General features: G+C 42.4%; 2 protein-coding genes across 2 annotated transcripts in view; one reads left to right on the top strand and one right to left on the bottom strand.

Moving 5' to 3' along the window:
* The window catches only part of LOC126462038 (organic cation transporter protein-like), a 185,962-nt gene that overhangs the window by 13,475 nt on the left and 153,552 nt on the right, over positions 1-18,935 (top strand). The window lies entirely within an intron of this gene.
* Positions 1-18,935, bottom strand: part of LOC126462080 (beta-1,4-galactosyltransferase 7-like) — an 82,792-nt gene that overhangs the window by 53,410 nt on the left and 10,447 nt on the right. The window lies entirely within an intron of this gene.

The following is an 18,935-nucleotide window of genomic DNA, read 5'->3' as shown; positions in this document are numbered from 1 at the left end:
GTGCTGTCTATTGCTTAGGAGACTTTGTCTTCTTGTGCAACAAACTCTTCTTGTTTGATTACTAAGAAGCTGTCCTTGTACTTCAGACTCTGTGCTGGCTGCGTGTGGCGATTCAGCGTCAACATTGCTCACTTCTTGTTCGCAGCTTCTTGGAATGACGTGTGACTCATTTTTCGCGAAATGATAGAGCATGTCTGCTGCAGCTCTAAAGCATGTCCATGTATTTGAGAGCAGGTGAAACGCGCTTAACTAGGCCAGCGTGTACGGCGCCGGAGTAATGGATGGCCATTGCTGATGCGCCGAAAATTATGCCAGTTAACCGCCTTCCGATTCGTTCAGTAGATACAACATGTTATTCCCGACGCTGATTTCCTATTTTCGAATTTTACTATATTTCCTAAATATGAGTACTCTGCTAAGTGCTGCTCCTACGAATTTTTAAGTTGTAACAGGACCCTAATTCGTTTCTTGGCAACACTATTTTTAGCTATCTTGGATTTTTAGAAGGTGCTCTTTAACATAAGATCTAAGCTGATAACACGTTTGATATTCTGGGAATATTAGTCGAATGACAGAAGAAAACGAAATGAATGTGTTCTGTTGCTCAGTAGCTTCATATTTACAAAGGTTACAGCTTTTGCTTTTGCAAGATCTGCTGTGTTTTCGCCGCCTTATCCAACCATTCTGCAAATACCCTGTGTGTACGTTTAAGCCCTCCTGCGTAAACAATGCCAGATAACAGGTCTCAGAAAGTGTGTTTACGTAACGATGGGAAGCAACAGCGGGAGAATTTGTTCTCTAAATTCGGGGATCCAGTGCTCCGTGGTGTCAGTGAGACTCTGAACTCACATCCGGAAAGCTCTCGTTTCGGTTCACGGTCTCGCTACCCTGGATAAAAATGTGCGTTAGCTCAGCTGTTATCTTGAGGTCACACCTGCGGTTCCAACATTACCGCTACCGGATAGTAGCTTTCACCTGCTGCAAAACCCTAGCAGTAGCGGTGTGGGGTACAACTCGGCTTCCTGTGTTCGCATGGTGAACACTGCAGTCCGGGGGAAGCGTGTCGTAAATGTACGAACTTGATGTTCACTCTGCCATCTATGTCAATAATTACCTGACTCCGGTTCCTTACCCGCAGAGTAACCACAAAAATCTTCACAATTTTGTAATGTCGATACCGTCAGTTTTGAGTCTCATTTAAGTCACCAGCTTACAGTTCTGACCTAATTGCCATTATCCTCGCTCGGTAGCGAGCGAGATGACATAGTGGTCCTGGGAAGTCATACTCGGGAGGAGAGTGGTTTAGATATACGGATACAGGTTTTCCGCAATTTATCTAAATCGCGTACTGCGAATGCCGGAACGGTGCCCTAGAAAACAGCATTACCGTCTTTCTCACACAATCCGAGCTCTTGCTCTGGCTCTGATGGCCTCATCGTCGACGAGGCGTTGAACCCTGATCCCCTTTTACGTATGTAGTATAAATTTTTGTGGCTGAAAAAAAAAATTAAATGAAAATAAAAGAAAAAAATGCACGTTAATCCTGCGCAAACAAACTCCCGACTCTTTAAAGAATCGAACATTCATGTATAAAACAGCTTCAAACGTCTGACTACTTTACAAATGAGTTAATGTGTTATATATTTGACGATATATTTTGGATAAATGGCAGCATCGGTCGTAAACATTGAAATCCCTTATTTACAAATCGATTTCGATCACTATGTGACCATCTTCAGTGCAAATTATTCGAACCTTGTAGGGCCGTATCGTACTAGCACAACATTTTCTATAAGGTGTAACATCTACTGCAATGATTAATTCCACCAAATATCTTCACTTTTACTGCATACAACATTTTTTTATCTGTCACTATAGGTTATCCGTCTTGAGCTGACTGCAAACGCAAACAAACGTATAAAATGTTTTTAATTTACAGAAGAGCCTATCGTAACCTCAGCAGCTGCCGATCCAACGTACAGCGCTGAAGCTCACTGAAATTGCTAAGATTACAAATTGTAAATTGAAAAATTATTGCATGCAGTAAAAGTGAAGATATCTGGTGGAAGTAATCATCACAGTACATATTACACCTCATAGAGCCGGCCGGAGTGGCCGAGCGGTTAAAGGCGCTACAGTCTGGAGCCGCACGACCGCTACGGTCGCAGGTTCGAATCCTGCCTCGGGCATGGATGTGGGTGATGTCCTTAGGTTAGTTAGGTTTAAGTAGTTCTAAGTTCTAGGGGACTTATGACCACAGCAGTTGAGTCCCATAGTGCTCAGAGCCATTTTTTTGAGAGAGAGAATCAGATGCGCCATAGAAAATGTTGTGTTATTATGATATGGGCCTACAAGGTTCGAATACTTTTCAGTCAAGATGGTCACGCAGTGACCGAAATATATCTGTAGATAAAGGATTTTGATATTTACGACCGGTGAAGCCATTTACCCAAAATATTGATATACACTCTCAAAATCGGATAGTTCTTTTCAAACTAAAAACTTTGTAATCCTATGCATAAATTAAAATTCAGACCCAGTTATTATCTTCAATCATGGAGAAGATCCTGTATGACTTGAAACACAAATGTTGTGGCAAAACCCACTAGTCAGACACGCGGGGTATGGCCAGCTATCGGCAGGTAGGACGAGTAGAGTTCTGCAGACTACGTCTAAAGAAGTGTTGAATACGCTCTGCGCGTTGAGGAAGTACACTGGGACGAATCCTAGATTTCCCATTTGTAACAGCCAATGTTTTGAAACTGCTGACGCCATCGTCGAATGGTTTGAGATGTATGAACTGCACTGCGTTATTCTCGACGAAAATCGCGCCGCTCATTTGTAACCAACTTATACGTGTTGAAGTGGAGAGCGGGTAAAGCCTTTTGTGCCGTGTTATCGACATCGCTCTACGCACATTGGGTTATCAACAAGCGAGCGAGCTAGCTGGCTAGAGAAAGCGATACCACCGGCCATATGAAGCGGCAGTTTACAACATAGAGCCAAGCTATATTGTCAGTTTCGATATGTAAGCTAAAATTAAGTTTCTATATTCACCTGTAAATCAGGTGAATGTTTTGAAAAAAAAAAAACCTGCACAGTTCGCCCCTTTTCGCACGTGATATTCTTCAAACCACGAATGCACGCCGAAAGGCAGCTTTTATATTCTTATTATAGCTAAGTACTCGTAATTGCCCAGCTATGTATTTACTCGTATTCGTTCTGTTAGTCCATCTTCTCCTTCCACCTCTCTTTCCTCCTTCGCCCTCTTCTGTGTCCATCTCCTTCTCTCCTCTTTGTCCACCTCCTCCACCCCCTCCCCCACCACCACCACCACTCTCTATCTCCTCCTGTGTGCCTGTCTCTCTGTCCACTGCTATTCACCTCCCCTCCCCTCCTCTGTCCAAGTGATCCCCACTCTTTCAATGTCCTCCTTCTCCCCTTTCTAAGTTCATCTCCTCCTACCCTCTGTATTTACTCTTCACTCCCTTTATCTTCTCTTCCCCACTCTCCCTCTGCCCATATCTTCCTCCCCCTCTCTGTCCATCTCCCCCTCCCCTCTCTTCCATCTCATCTTCCCTTTTTTCCCTTTCCTCCTTACTGTCTCTCTGTCCGTGACCTCCCTCACTCTCTCTCAGTCTATCTCCTTCTACCATCATTCTCTGTCCATCTCCTCCTCTCTCCTTCCCCTGTCTACCTCCTACTCCCCCATTTCTATGTTCATCTCCTCTTCCCTTTCTCTGTCCATTCCCCCTCCCTCTCTCTATCTCCTTCTCCCTCATATCTGTGTCCATGCCCTACTTCCCCCTCTCTGTTTGTCTGTGTCTTCCTTCCCTCTTTTCTTTCTATGTTATCACCCCCAACCCTCATGGGCGGTTGCTGATTCCTGCTCTCACAGTATTTCTTTCTTGATAAGAAGTAATAAGTGTACCAAGTTTGGTTGAAATCGATCTAGGGGTTTAAGAGGAGTTTTTTTACCCACACTTTTGCCCACTTATGCACATGTCACATATATTTTATTCATATTTAATATCTTTCATACCTATTTCACTTGCATCTCTAGCGAATTTCGTCCTGCAGTTTAGTTTTCTCACAGCTCCATGTTTATAACGCCATATCTCCTGAACTATGTGTCATAAAAGGATATAACTGTTAGGGGCACTCTATGACGTATGTGGCTACTGTGCGAAATGTGTCACAACAGTGTTAGTAACAAAGATGTAATAGATTTGAAATTCATGCATGATAAGATAGATTTTGACAGTCTCCACGTTTATGATGTTGTTGTTGTTGTTGTGGTCTTCAGTCCTGAGACTGGTTTGATGCAGCTTTCCATGCTACTCTATCCTGTGCAAGCTTCTTCATCTCTCAGGACCTACTGCAACCTACATCCTTCTGAATCTGCTTAGTGTATTCATCTCTTGGTCTCCCTCTACGATTTTTACCCTCCACGGTGCCCTCCAATGCTAAATTTGTGATCCCTTGATGCCTCAAAACATGTCCTACCAACCGATCCCTTCTTCTAGTCAAGTTGTGCCACAAACTTCTCTTCTCCCCAATCCTACTCAATACCTCCTCATTAGTTACGTGATCTACCCACCTCATCTTCAGCATTCTTCTGTAGCACCACATTTCGAAAGCTTCTATTCTCTTCTTGTCCAAACTAGTTATCGTCCATGTTTCACTTCCATACATGGCTACACTCCATACAAATACTTTCAGAAACGACTTCCTGACACTTAAATCTATACTCGATGTTAACAAATTTCTCTTCTTCAGAAACGCTTACCTTGCCATTGCCAGTCTACTTTTTATATCCTCTCTACTTCGACCACCATCAGTTATTTTATTCCCTAAATAGCAAAACTCCTTTACTACTTTAAGTGTCTCATTTCCTAATCTAATTCCCTCAGCATCACCCGACTTAATTTGACTAAATTCCATTATCCTCGTTTTGCTTTTGATGATGTTCATCTTATATCCTCCTTTCAAGACACTGTCCATTCCGTTCAACTGCTCTTCCAAGTCCTTTGCTGTCTCTGACAGAATTACAATGTCATCGGCGAACCTCAAAGTTTTTACTTCTTCTCCATGAATTTTAATACCTACTCCGAATTTTTCTTTTGTTTCCTTTACTGCTTGCTCAATATACAGATTGAATAACATCGGGGAGAGGCTACAACCCTGTCTCACTCCTTTCCCAACCACTGCTTCCCCTTCATGCCCCTCGACTCTTATAACTGCCATCTGGTTTCTGTACAAATTGTAAATAGCCTTTCGATCCCTGTATTTTACCTCTGCCACCTTCAGAATTTGAAAGAGAGTATTCCAGTTAACATTGTCAAAAGCTTTCTCTAAGTCTACAAATGCTAGAAACGTAGGTTTGCCTTTTCTTAATCTTTCTTCTAAGATAAGTCGTAAGGTTAGTATTGCCTCACGTGTTCCAACATTTCTACGGAATCCAAACTGATCTTCCCCGAGGTCCGCTTCTACCAGTTTTTTCCATTCGTCTGTAAATAATTCGCGTTAGTATTTTGCAGCTGTGACTTATTAAACTGATAGTTCGGTAATTTTCACATCTGTCAACACTTGCTTTCTTTGGGATTGGAATTATTATATTCTTCTTGAAGTCTGAGGGTATTTCGCCTGTCTCATACATCGTGCTCACCAGATGGTAGAGTTTTGTCATGACTGGCTCTCCCGAGGCCATCAGTAGTTCTAATGGAATGTTGTCTACTCCCGGGGCCTTGTTTCGACTCAGGTCTTTCAGTGCTCTGTCAAACTCTTCACGCAGTATCTTATCTCCCATTTCGTCTTCATCTACATCCTCTTCCATTTCTATAATATTGTCCTCAAGTACATCGCCCTTGTATAAATCCTCTATATACTCCCTCCACCTTTCTGCCTTCCCTTCTTTGCTTAGAACTGGGTTGCCATCTGAGCTCTTGATATTCATAAAAGTGGTTCTCTTCTCTCCAAAGGTCTCTTTGATTTTCCTGTAGGCAGTATCTATCTTACCCCTAGTGAGACAAGCCTCTACATCCTTACATTTGTCCTCTAGCCATCCCTGCTTAGCCATTTTGCACTTCCTGTCGATATCATTTTTGAGACGTTTGTATTCCTTTTTGCCTACTTCATTTACTGCATTTTTATATTTTCTCCTTTCATCAATTAAATTCAATATTTCTTCTGTAACCCAAGGATTTCTATTAGCCCTCGTCTTTTTACCTACTTGATCGTCTGCTGCCTTCACTACTTCATCCCTCAGAGCTACCCATTCTTCTTCTACTGTATTTCTTTCCCCCATTCCTGTCAATTGTTCCCTTATGCTCTCCCTGAAACTCTCTACAACCTCTGGTTATGATGTTATGTCTCCTGAACGATGTGTCATGCAATGATATACTCTTGTAGGACATTGACCTATGTATGTATCCACATGCTTGTGAAATGTGTCTCGACAGTAGTAGTAGCAAAAAAGTAATAGATTTAAACGTATGATGCGGTGGTTTTTCACATATCTCAGTGTTTATGACGTCATATCTCCTGAGTACATGTCGTACAATGTTATAATTTTGCAGATACATTCAATGGTATATGTGAATAATATCTGCTAAATTTATCGCGAATACAGTTTGAAGTAATAATTAAAACGCAATGCCTGATGCGGCTGTTTTACTTTATGAACAGCGAAAATGTGGTAAGAGATAAGCTTTTTTCCCTTTCATCATTTTGTTGGGATTGTCAGCAAGAAGAAGTTTTGTAGGCGTTTGAATTTATTGGTAAAGTTTGTTGCAAGTCGCTATACGCTCTCGTTCTCAAACACTGGATGAAAAACATCTGAGTATTCGCGTGGCCTGGGCTATATACCGGGTGATCAAAAAGTCATTATAAATTTGAAATCTTAATAAACCACGGAATAATGTAGATAGAGAGGTAAAAATTCACACACATGCTTGGAATGACATGGGGTTTTATTAGAATAACAAAAAAAAAACACCCCATATTGCTAGACGCGTGAAAGATCTCTTGCCCTCGTCATTTGGTGATGATCATGTGCTCACTTTCGTCATGCTTGGCCTCCCAGGTCCCCAGACCTCAGTCCGTGCTATTATTGGCTTTGGGGTTACCTGAAGTCGCAAGTGTATCGTGATCGACCGACATCTCTAGGGATGCTGAAAGACAACATCCGACGCCAATGCCTCACCGTAACTCCGGACATGCTTTACAGTGCTGTTCACAGCATTATTCCTCGACTACAGCTATTGTTGAGGAATGATGGTGGACAGCGCCATGTGTCGGAATTACTTGAACGTTTGTATTTTTTTGGTTCTAATAAAACCCCATGTCATTCCAAACATGTGTGTCAATTTGTTCCTCTCTATCTACATTATTCCGTGATTTATTCAGTTTTCAAATTTATACTGACTTTTTGATCACCCAGTACTTCTTTCTCACCCCAACGATTCTTTCCCGACAGTGAGTGCTATGTGTACCACGTGTGGTTGAAACAGGTCCATTGGTTTCAGTAGTGGAACATACATACATACAAACATTTTTTTATGTGTGGATGCAGTGTGAAGTCCACCGAGAAACTTTCAGAGGTTGCTCAGGGACACCTGAGAATTTTGGTATAAGGGATCTGTAGTCTCCAGTGGCTCATCACACAATAATAACAGAATAATAATATAATTAAGATTTATTTCGTTTGTTACCCCAGTTCCCTTCATTTCTGCGCAAATACCGTTACAAGAATGAAACAGACTGTAATATGCAATCACACACCCGGTTTCTCGTAGAATCCTATGTACAGATGCAGAAGAACCGTGATACTGGGCCGACCAGAGTGGTCGAGCGGTTCTAGGCGCTACAGTCTGGAACCGCGTGAACACTACAGTCGCAGGTTCGAATCCTGCCTCGGGCATGGATGTGTGTGATGTCCTTAGGCTAGTTAGGTTTAGGTAGTTCTAAGTTCTAGGGGACTGATGACCTCAGCAGTTAAGTCTCATTTTGTGATATTGGTGTCCTCTGTGTGTGAACAGGTCATCACATTATCGCTGCGCCTCTGCATTGCACTCCGTGACACCATACACAGCATGCACATCGGTCAGCTCTTCATCAATAATCCTATCCGTATTGCTGCCCATCACTGTTAACATACAACTATACTTTGTTCGCCATTAGAACAAACGTGATGTAAATAAATGCAATCGTGATAAGTGGTCAGTAGCCGTAGCACACATAACACTGGTGTAGTTACGCTCCTGGAGGTAGGTCTACCTTATGGATTAGATATACAGGATGTCGCAAGAAGAAGGAAGAAGGGTTTAACACCAACAAATTGCGTACTAAATTACTCCAAAAAGACAGAAGTTTATAAAAATCCATCATAAATGTTCAATATATCCTCCATTGGCTGCACGGACGACATCTAGCTGATGGCCGAATTCATCCCACACTGAGTGTAAGGTGTCTTCTGTCACTGGAGCTACAGCAGCTGATATTCTGGTTTTTAGTTCATCAGTGTCACGAGGTAAGGGAGGAACGTAGACACATTGTTTAACATTTCCCCACAGGAAGAAATCACATGGGGTTAAGTCAGTGGACGTAGGAGGCCTTCTGTTGCGCGGACGCCATATTGCGCTAGACTGGTTGCACGCTCCAGGTCAGCGCTCGTAGCGACATCTAGCGGATTTTTTCTGGAACTCTAGACTGTGCCGATTACATCTAGCGCTGTTTCAGTTACCTAGTAACATTTGTCTCAATGTTATTACAAGTTAAAATCAGGTCATTCTTTTTGGGACATCCTGAATTATCACTATTTTACAGTAAATGAAACTTTAAGATATCCTAAAGTATTTAAGGCTATCAACGATTTCCATCTCTACGTAGTTTTTATTTCAAAATCTGTGTACAGTCGCAGTGTATATGCAGTCGTGCTCTGATCATCGCGCTGTTAATACATTGTATAAAAATAGCTGACGCTGCTTCTTGTAAAGCCAAAACCCAGGCGATCATTGTAGGCAAAACCACCCCTTCCTTCCGCCTCCTTGATTTCTATCTCACCGTCTATGGCCGTCCCATCGCCCTCACTCCCACACTTAAGTACCTTGGCGTCACCCTCGACCGTCGCCTCTCCTGGCCTCCCCATCTCCAGACAATCCAAGCCAAGGCACGTTCCCGACTCCGTCTCCTCAAGCTCCTTTCCGGCCGTACGTGGGGTCTGGACCCCTCCACCATTCTCCACACCTATAAATCCCTCATCCGCCCTATCCTTTGTTACGCCCATCCAGCCTGGATCTCCGCCCCCCCTACCTTTTATAAATCCCTCCAAATCCTTGAACGCCATGCTCTCCGCCTCGCCTATCGCATTCGTCTTCCCTCCCCCACGCGGATCCTGTATGATCTCATCTTCTTTCCCCACCTCCTCCTTTTCCTTGAAAGGATACAGATCCTGTAAACCTCCCGTAAACTTGATCCTCCTCACCTGCTCGTATCCCTGATCCTCTCCCATCCCCGCCCGCTGCCGCGCCTGTATTCCCATGTCCCGCCCGGTCTCCATCTCTCCACCCTCCTTACCCTCTCCCAAGGTGGCTTCCGCCGGCTCCCTCTCCCTGATGATGTCCTCGTCCCCTCTATCTACCCCTCTTATCAACTTTGACCCTGCCCCGCCCCCCACTTCCGGTGTCCCTTCCTTTCGGCACCCTCCCTCCCTTCTCTTCTCTTCCCTTCTTTTTCCTTTTCCCCGTCCCCTCCCTCCCCACTCTTCCCCCAGGCTTCCTCTCCCCCTTCCTCCCTCCCCCCCTCTCTCCCCTGCCCGTGGCTTCTCTGCTCTCCCCTCTCGCTCTCCCACTCCCCTTCCTCCTCCTCCTCTCTTGGCAGGTCCCCGGACTCGCACACGTATAGTGAACATTCGCGCGCCGGAGATCATCGCCTTCTGTGTCTCGTGTGTGTGACGTTGTTTAGTTTTTTTGGTGTCCGCCGTCCCACTACTACGTTCACTTGTGCCGTCGGATTCATCAGTGTTCTGTGCGCCGTGCCAACGTGTTTTCAGTGTTGTTATCGTCACGTGTGAACGACTCCGTGTTTTTGTGCCTCTGTGACCTCTCTCTTTTGCCCGTCACTTTGTTCACTTTCATTCTCCGTTATTATACTCTTGTAAACGCTATGGCTGAAGAGCGGCGTAGTGTGCCGCTGCCTGCCTACCTGATTTGTACAGGTTTTAAAATAACAATAAAGTAAAAAAAAAACTTCTTGTAAAGTTTCCCCCCTCTTCCTTCACTTTTCCACCCCCACCCCTTTTTCCCGTCCACTGACCAGTTCCCCCCGCCCCCCCCCCCCCCCCCACGTGCTCTCGGGTGTGGTATGTCATATTTGTGCCGCCTTTTTTAGTGCAGTGTTTAAGTGAGTGTTCAGTGTTGTGCGTCTTTCAACAGTGTTGCGAACAGAAATCATGCTGTCGCTGGGTGTGCTTTTTATATCTCTTGCAAACAGAACCCAGACTGTCGCCGTGTTTTTTAATTGTCTGTCTATTATTTTTCTGCTTCCTGTGTCTTTTATTAGCATCATCCACCCTGTGTTTTACGTTTTAAGCTCCATAATTTTCTGCCATTTTACCTTTAAGTCACCGATTTTATCGCCAACTGTTATTATTTTTTATTATCTTCATCTTTTTAAAACAAATTCTGTAGGCTGAAGAGCGGCGTAAGAAGCTGCTGCCAGCCCGCCCCCTTTAGGGGGAATCGAAACCCAATAAAGGAAAAAAAAAAAAAACTTCTTGTTAAGTAGTGAAACATGCACGTGGAACACCGTTCAAAATGTCGAGAAAAATGTTTCTGAATGTAGAAAACAAATTGAGTTTGAAGTTTTTCGTGGAACTATATTTGTGATCGGTTGTGTTGAAGAATGCTAATCTGGAGATTGGTGGATTGTTGGTTCGAATCTCGCTGTGGTCTCGTTTTCCGATGTATTTTTTTCATTATTTCTAATATCTATATCATTTTAACACAAAATTCATCAAATATATACCAATTAACACACAATTAAACATTATTTTTATGAAAAATACCTGTCTCCTTGGTTCTAATTACATATCACACAGAAAATTCTAGTTTTAATTGCAAATATTAATTTTTATTTACCAGTATTATAAGAAGATTGTCAACGGCCGTGGTAACACTGGTTACCGTTGGATCACCGAAGTTAAACTGCCGAGTGCTGCTGGCAAGCGGGGTGCATTCAGCCCTTGTGAAGCCAACTGAAGAGCTGCTTGGTTGACAAGTAGCAACGGCCGCGAGAGCTGACCATATCCCCCTCTGTATGATGCTTTAAAGGCCTGTTCGGACGGTGCTTTTGTTTAGTTGTTGATAAATATTGTTTACATTGAAATACATTACCAATTAATTTTTTGGGACATAAATGGAAAGCAAATACTCTTTATTTCGACTATGTCCGTTACTCTATATTGCAGATTTGGTCTCACAGGGGACAGGGCGATAAGCGCGATAGAAAACAATAATTTTCCCGGTAAACAGTATACAGTACAAATGCTGTATTTTTGCAGTTGCTAACGTACTACTGCAATCTGAACTCAACAAACTGTTCTGGAGCCAAGTTAAGGGATTTGTTGCGAGAAATAACAAAAGATACCTGAGACGTACTGGAACCGCACGAAGCTTTGTCATACATCACTGCCGAATGCTGGCGGGGGGAAAACAGCATGTCATAAAAGGAGAGAATGCGGTGCTTGGGTGGCTTCGTGGATTCTGTTGTTGATCGCATCGTTATCAGTATTCTAGTACTCAAGTGTATTCCTGGGATATGGATGGAGTTTAGAGATTACCAGATGACTGGCTGTAAGTAAAACATTCAGTGGCCTTAATATTTAACTATACGGTGAAATTCCTGCAAGACATGTTTACGTCACACATAGCTAGCGCAGAAAAGTTACCTTCCGTTAAGTTAATTTTCATCACTCTTGTTTTTAATTACAACACTGCATTAGCTATGGACGAGAGCATCTTACAGTGAGTCCAAAAAATATCCGTGTAGCTGCATATCTTTTATAAAACAAAGTCTGTGTAACATGAAAAGAAATGTATACAAAATATAAAGAGCCAGTCATGTAAGAAGTACCTCGGTAAGTCATTTTTGTTGGACAGCAAGGGAAGAAATACATCCAAATCGACAGCAAGGTTAACAAAATAGAAAATGTAATACAAGAGCAAGTTCTTAAAGTATTCGTCCACCATCTGAACATGCCGAAATTCTGCGCGCAGTGATTAAACTATAACGCTGACCCAAGGCACACACTAGAGTCAACCGTGCGCGGCCGCACTCTATCGCCTGCTGTCGTTCTGAACGGCGCCGATACAGTGCAATTAGCGCCACGGGCCGTAAGCGTAGTGGGGCTATGCTGATCGAAACTTATTCTGCGCTTACATAATGAGTGGAAATCTTACGAGATTGCTAAAGTAGTCGGTAGACCTAGATCGACAGTTCAGTCGATGATAGATCAATTTTGCGCAAAAAAAAATTGATTAAGAAACCAACCACGTACCGGACGCCCTCACACTTTGACTGATGCAGATGTGAGATTTATCACGAGGAAAATGAAGAAGAAATCTAAAATCAACGCTCCTAAGTTGGCTGGGGAGTTAGTCTAGCGGAAAGAAGGTATGTGCCCCCAGAAATACCTTTAGAACGTATGGGTATCATGGCCGGGTAGCGCGCAAGAAATTTTGGATCAGTGAACAGAATCGAAAGAAACATCTTCATTTTGCGATGGAACATAGATTCAAAAAGGAAAACTTCTGAAGTAGAGTAATATTTTCTGATGTGAGTAAATACAACGTATTCGGGTCGGATGGCAAGCGAATGGTGTGGCGTAAGAAGAATGCAGAGATGCTGCCACGCAATCTTGTGCCAACGCCCTAATGGTGTGGGGCTGTATGAGTGCTGCAGGTGTTGGAAAATTACATTTCATAGAAGGTACAATGGATCACCATATGTATACCAACATTTTAAAGGACAATCTGGATCCCAGCGCCGAAAAATTAGGTATGCAAGGGAATTACATTTTTCAACAAGATAACGACCCAAAGCATACGACTCTTAATACAAGGCTGTGGCTCCTGTACAATACCCCAAAACAACTTAACACCCCTCCTCAGAGCCCAGACATTAATCCTATTGAACACCTTTGGAAAGTATTGGAAAGCATCAGGAGACGACACATTTCTAACAACAGAGACCTAAGAGAAGCACTTCAAGACGAATGGGACAAAATTCCAGCCTCTCTGACGGCAAACTTGGTCAAGTCGATGCCCAGACGACTACAAGCAGTAATAGCTGAAAAGGGAAAACCCACTAAATATTAATTTTTGTAATTGAAATCATATTTTCAGATTGTAAATTAAAAAAAAAATGAGTGGACGAATACTTTTTGAAGTAGCCCTTGAATAAATTCTCCATTTTGTCAAATGCGTTACCGCTGTGGATGTATTTATTCCGTTGTCCATCAACAAAAATGACTTACCAAGATGCATTGTATATGACTGGATGTTCACATTTTATGATTTTATGTTCCTTTCAAGTGACTTTTACTAAGTTTTTTTTAAAAAAAATTACAACTAGACTAATACTTTTTGGACTCGCTGTATGTTTTCTGTCTGGCCCCTAGGAATCTTATTGCCAGAGTTTTGATACGCGTTGTTATTCCATTCTCTTTAAAAATTACATGACGTTCGAGGCTATAATAATTTTTTTTCTCTGATCGACGATTTTTACGTTTCAACTGCAACTGTTTACATTACTGCTGGTTAGTTGAATCAGATGGCTAGCCAGTGTTGTCCAGTTAAATGCGCCGGTAAAGCTGTTGTCCCTTGTTATCTCCTAGTCTACGTGCGCTTAACGAGTAGCTTAAAACATATCTTTACTATCGAACTCGATTGTATTCGAGACAGCTCGGCTTCCGCTGTGTGTGAAACAACGTCCAGTGAGATTCCGGCAACGCAGAAGAACACATTGTGTAATGTTTTCATCAAGGATATTCTTATGACGAACGCAGCATAACACTGTGTTGTCAACGGGAAGTACCATGGGTTAACGGAACAAATTTATTTCCAAACAAGACACACAGCATATACCATCGACAGTCACGGTGCTCTGCACTATTTTCAGTGCATTACATTTACAGAAACCAAATGACATGCAATAAACCTGTGACGAGCCGCTGGAGGCCGTGGCCCCCGCATATGAAAATTCTCATAAGGTTTCTCTGAACAACGTATGAAAGTTTGTTGTTGGAGTTCTGGTTCAGCCCGTATTCACATATATCACTCAACAATGTACTACAATGCATACCGGCAAGAAAGGTCCGGGCTTTAGGAATAGGTTCTCAAATACGAACAGTCTTGAAGACTTATTGATCAGTAGAATCCATTACACTGTCCTGGTCGACGAGTGTCAACTAGAGATTAAAGTAACGTCAGCAGTGACCCAGGGAACTGTGATAACACTGCTCCTGTTTTCTATCTGTATAAATAATCAATCGATAAGATGGGCAGCAATCTGAATTGTTTGCTGATCTGTGACGAAATGCCATCTGCATAAACTATCTACATGATGAACAGCAATCTCTGCTGTTTGCTGGTTGCGCTCAAGTGTAAGGAGAAGCGTCGTTTTTGAGTGAGGATGACTTTGACAGAATTTTTAAATGATGCGAGAAATGGTAGTTTGCTTTAAATGTGATAATGTGAATAAATAAGAGAAACATTCCTCTGAAGTTCGAAGACAATGTTGCTAGTGTGTTGCTTGATTCTATCACGTCTGTTAAATACGTAGGGGAAACGTTGCGGAACGGCATAAAGTGGAACGAGCACTGAAAGCCAGTTGTAGGGAAGGCAAATGACCGGCTACTGTTTATTACGAGGGTTCTGGGAAAATGTAGCGTACTTGGGCGTGCATAACGCTATGTGACCAATTCTTGCCAACTGCTCGAGTTATAGCACTTCATTACTAAAACGGGTGCTAAAGACTGCAGCTGTGGTTTTCTCTTTTACAGGACGTAACGTAAATATAAAAATTAAATGGGTATTGCCAGTTGGAGGCAGGAATAGGTAGTCTATAACCAATTCACTCATAGAAAATAATTGAAAATGACTTATCCTTGTAGTACCAGTCTTTCATCGACCGATTAAACATAAGAATTGTAAATTGCCAGTGCAGGACAATACCTGTCACCCTGACCGTGCGTCAGTACCTATTATGTGGTGAACAACTCCACAAACTTAGATAAATACTATATTGGTGATTCACGGTGTAACACTTTGCAGCACTCAATTGCAAAACGGCCGTCAGAGACAAACGGCTGCCGTCCTCTCGTTAAAAATAAACAGCGTAAATATAAAAATGAAGAGAATACTGCCAATTGCAGAAGTGAATAGGCGGTATATAGCGAATATGTCCATGGGAAATTATTAATTAAAATTGCTTATCCTCTTAGTACCAGTATTTAACCAGCCAATTAAGCATAATAAGTTAATAGCTAACCTATCACACACTCCTACTCTCATCCCATGTACTGCGACACCGACAGCATATTAATTGAACGCAGTAATGCAGCAAGTAAGCGTGGGAAAGCTTCCTCGAAAGTCCTCGTGTAGTAAAGGGGCGGAAGTATATCAAGAGCGCCGACACTCTGGCGCGCAGAGAACAGAGCCCAATGCGCGTATACTGCTGAAGGCAGCATATGGGCGGCCGGGGTGACCGAGCGGTTCTAGGCGCTACAGTCTGTAACCGCGCGACCACTACGGTCGCAGGTTCGAATCCTGCCTCGGGCATGGATGTGTGTGATGTCCTTAGGTTAGTTAGGTTTAAGTAGTTCTTCGTTCTAGGGGACTGATGACCATAGATGTTAAGTCTCATAGTGCTCAGAGCCATTTGAACCATTTGAAAACAGTATCAGACGAAAAAAAGTGACTACTGCGCGTATCTCTGAAAAACATACCGCCGTGTGAGCACGGTAAAGGTTTTAAATGGATACAGTCAAAATAGAAAAGGCAATATAAAAAGGTAAAATGCTCACCACACAGCCAATTTCTCTGCCTATTAATCGCTTCAAAGATGCAGGGTACAGATGCAAAGTATCAACAAATACAATGTTATTGTTGTTGTGATCTTCAGTCCTGAGACTGGTTTGATGCAGCTCTCCATGCTACTCTATCCTGTGCAAACTTCTCCATCTTCCAGTACCTACTGCAACCTACATCCTTCTGAATCTGCTTAGTGTATTCATCTCTTGGTCTCCCCCTATGATTTTTACCCTCCACGCTGCTCTCCAATACTAAATTGGTGATCCCTTGATGCCTCAGAACATGTCCTACCAACCGATCCCTTCTTCTGGTCAAGTTGTGCCACAAACTTCTCTTCTCCCCAATCCTATTCAATACTTCCTCATTAGTTATGTGATCTACCCATCTAATCTTCAGCATTCTTCTGTAGCACCACATTTCAAAAGCTTCTATTCTCTTCTTGTCCAAACTATTTACCGTCCATGTTTCACTTCCATACATGGCTACACTCCATTCGAATACTTTCAGAAATAACTTCCTGACACTTAAATCTATACTCGATGTTAACAAATTTCTCTTCTTCAGAAACGCTTTCCTTGCCATTGCCAGTCTACATTTTATATCCTCTCTACTTCGTCCATCATCAGTTATTTTGCTCCCCAAATAGCAAAACTCCTTTACTACTTTAAGTGTCTCATTTTCTAATCTAATACCCTCAGCATCACCCGACTTAACTCGACTACATTCCATTATCCTCGTTTTGCTTTTGTTGATGTTCATCTTATATCCTCCCTTCAAGACACCATCCATTCCGTTCAACTGCTCTTCCAAGTCCTTTGCTGTCTCTGACAGAATTACAATGTCATCGGCGAACCTCAAAGTTTTTATTTCTTCTCCATGGATTTTAATACCTACTCTGAATTTTTCTTTTGTTTCCTTTACTGCTTGCTCAATATAGAGATTGAATAACATCGGGGAGAGGCTACAACCCTGTCTTACTCCCTTCCCAACCACTGCTTCCCTTTCATGTCCCTCGACTCTTATAACTGCCATCTGGTTTCTGTACAAGTTGTAAATAGCCTTTCGTTCCCTGTATTTTACCCCTGCCACCTTTAGAATTTGAAAGAGAGTATTCCAGTCAACATTGTCAAAAGCTTTCTCTAAGTCTACAAATGCTAGAAACGTAGGTTTGCCTTTCCTTAATCTTTCTTCTAAGATAAGTCGTAAGGTCAGTATTGCCTCACGTGTTCCAGTATTTTTACGGAATCCAAACTGATCTTCCCCGAGGTCGGCTTCTACTAGTTTTTCCATTCGTCTGTAAAGAATTCGTGTTAGTACTTTGCAGCTGTGGCCTATTAAACTGATTGTTCGGTAATTTTCACATCTGTCAACACCTGCTTTCTTTGGGATTGGAATTATTATATTCTTCTTGAAGTCTGAGGGTATTTCGCCTGTTTCATACATCTTGCTCAACAGATGGTAGAGTTTTGTCATGACTCGCTCTCCCAAGGCCGTCAGTAGTTCCAATGGAATGTTGTCTACTCCGGGGGCCTTGTTTCGACTCAGGTCTTTCAGTGCTCTGTCAAACTCTTCACGCAGTATCGTATCTCCCATTTCATCTTCATCTACATCCTCTTCCATTTCCATAATATTGTCCTCAAGTGCATCGCCCTTGTATAGACCCTCTATATACTCCTTCCACCTTTCTGCTTTCCCTTCTTTGCTTAGAACTGGGTTTCCATCTGAGCTCTTGATGTTCATACATGTGGTTCTCTTATCTCCAAAGGTCTCCTTAATTTTCCTGTAGGCAGTATCTATCTTACCCCTAGTGAGACAAGCCTCTACATCCTTACATTTGTCCTCTAGCCATCCCTGCTTAGCCATTTTGCACTTCCTATCGATCTCATTTTTGAGACGTTTGTATTTCTTTTTGCCTGCTTCATTTACTGCATTTTTATATTTTCTCTTTTCATCAATTTAATTCAATATTTCTTCTGTTACCCAAGGATTTCTACTAACCCTCTTCTTTTTACCTACTTGATCGTCTGCTGCCTTCACTACTTCATCCCTCAGAGCTACCCATTCTTCTTCTACTGTATTTCTTCCCCCCATTCCTTTCAATTGTTCCCTTATGCTCTCCCTGAAACTCTGTACAGCCTCTGGTTCTTTCAGTTTATCCAGGTCCCATCTCCTTAAATTCGCACCTTTTTGCAGTTTCTTCAGTTTTAATCTACAGGTCATAACCAATAGATTGTGGTCAGAGTCCACATCTTCCCCTGGAAATGTCTTACAATTTAAAACCTGGTTCCTAAATCTCTGTCTTACCATTATATAATCTATCATACCTTTTAGTATCTCCAGGGTTCTTCCATGTATACAACCTTCTATCATGATTCTTAAACCAAGTGTTAACTATGATTAAGTTGTGCTCTGTGCAAAATTCTATCAGGCGGCTTCCTCTTTCATTTCTTAGCCCCAATCCATATTCACCTACTACGTTTCCTTCTCTCCCTTTTCCTACACTCGAATTCCAGTCACCCATGACTATTAAATTTTCGTCTCCCTTCACTATCTGAATAATTTCTTTTATTTCATCATACATTTCTTCAATTTCTTCGTCATCTGCAGAGCTAGTTGGCATATAAACTTGTACTACTGTAGTAGGTGTGGGCTTCGTATCTATCTTGGCCACAATAACGCGTTCACTATGCTGTTTGTAGTAGCTTACCCGCATTCCTATTTTCCTATTCATTATTAAACCTACACCTGCATTACCCCTATTTGACTTTGTGTTTATAACCCTGTAGTCACCTGACCAGAAGTCTTGTTCCTCCTGCCACCGAACTTCACTAATTCCCACTATAT

This window comes from Schistocerca serialis, chromosome 1 (assembly GCF_023864345.2).
Source record: "Schistocerca serialis cubense isolate TAMUIC-IGC-003099 chromosome 1, iqSchSeri2.2, whole genome shotgun sequence".
NCBI lineage: Eukaryota > Metazoa > Arthropoda > Insecta > Orthoptera > Acrididae > Schistocerca > Schistocerca serialis.
This window is presented reverse-complemented; position numbering and strand designations above follow the sequence as displayed.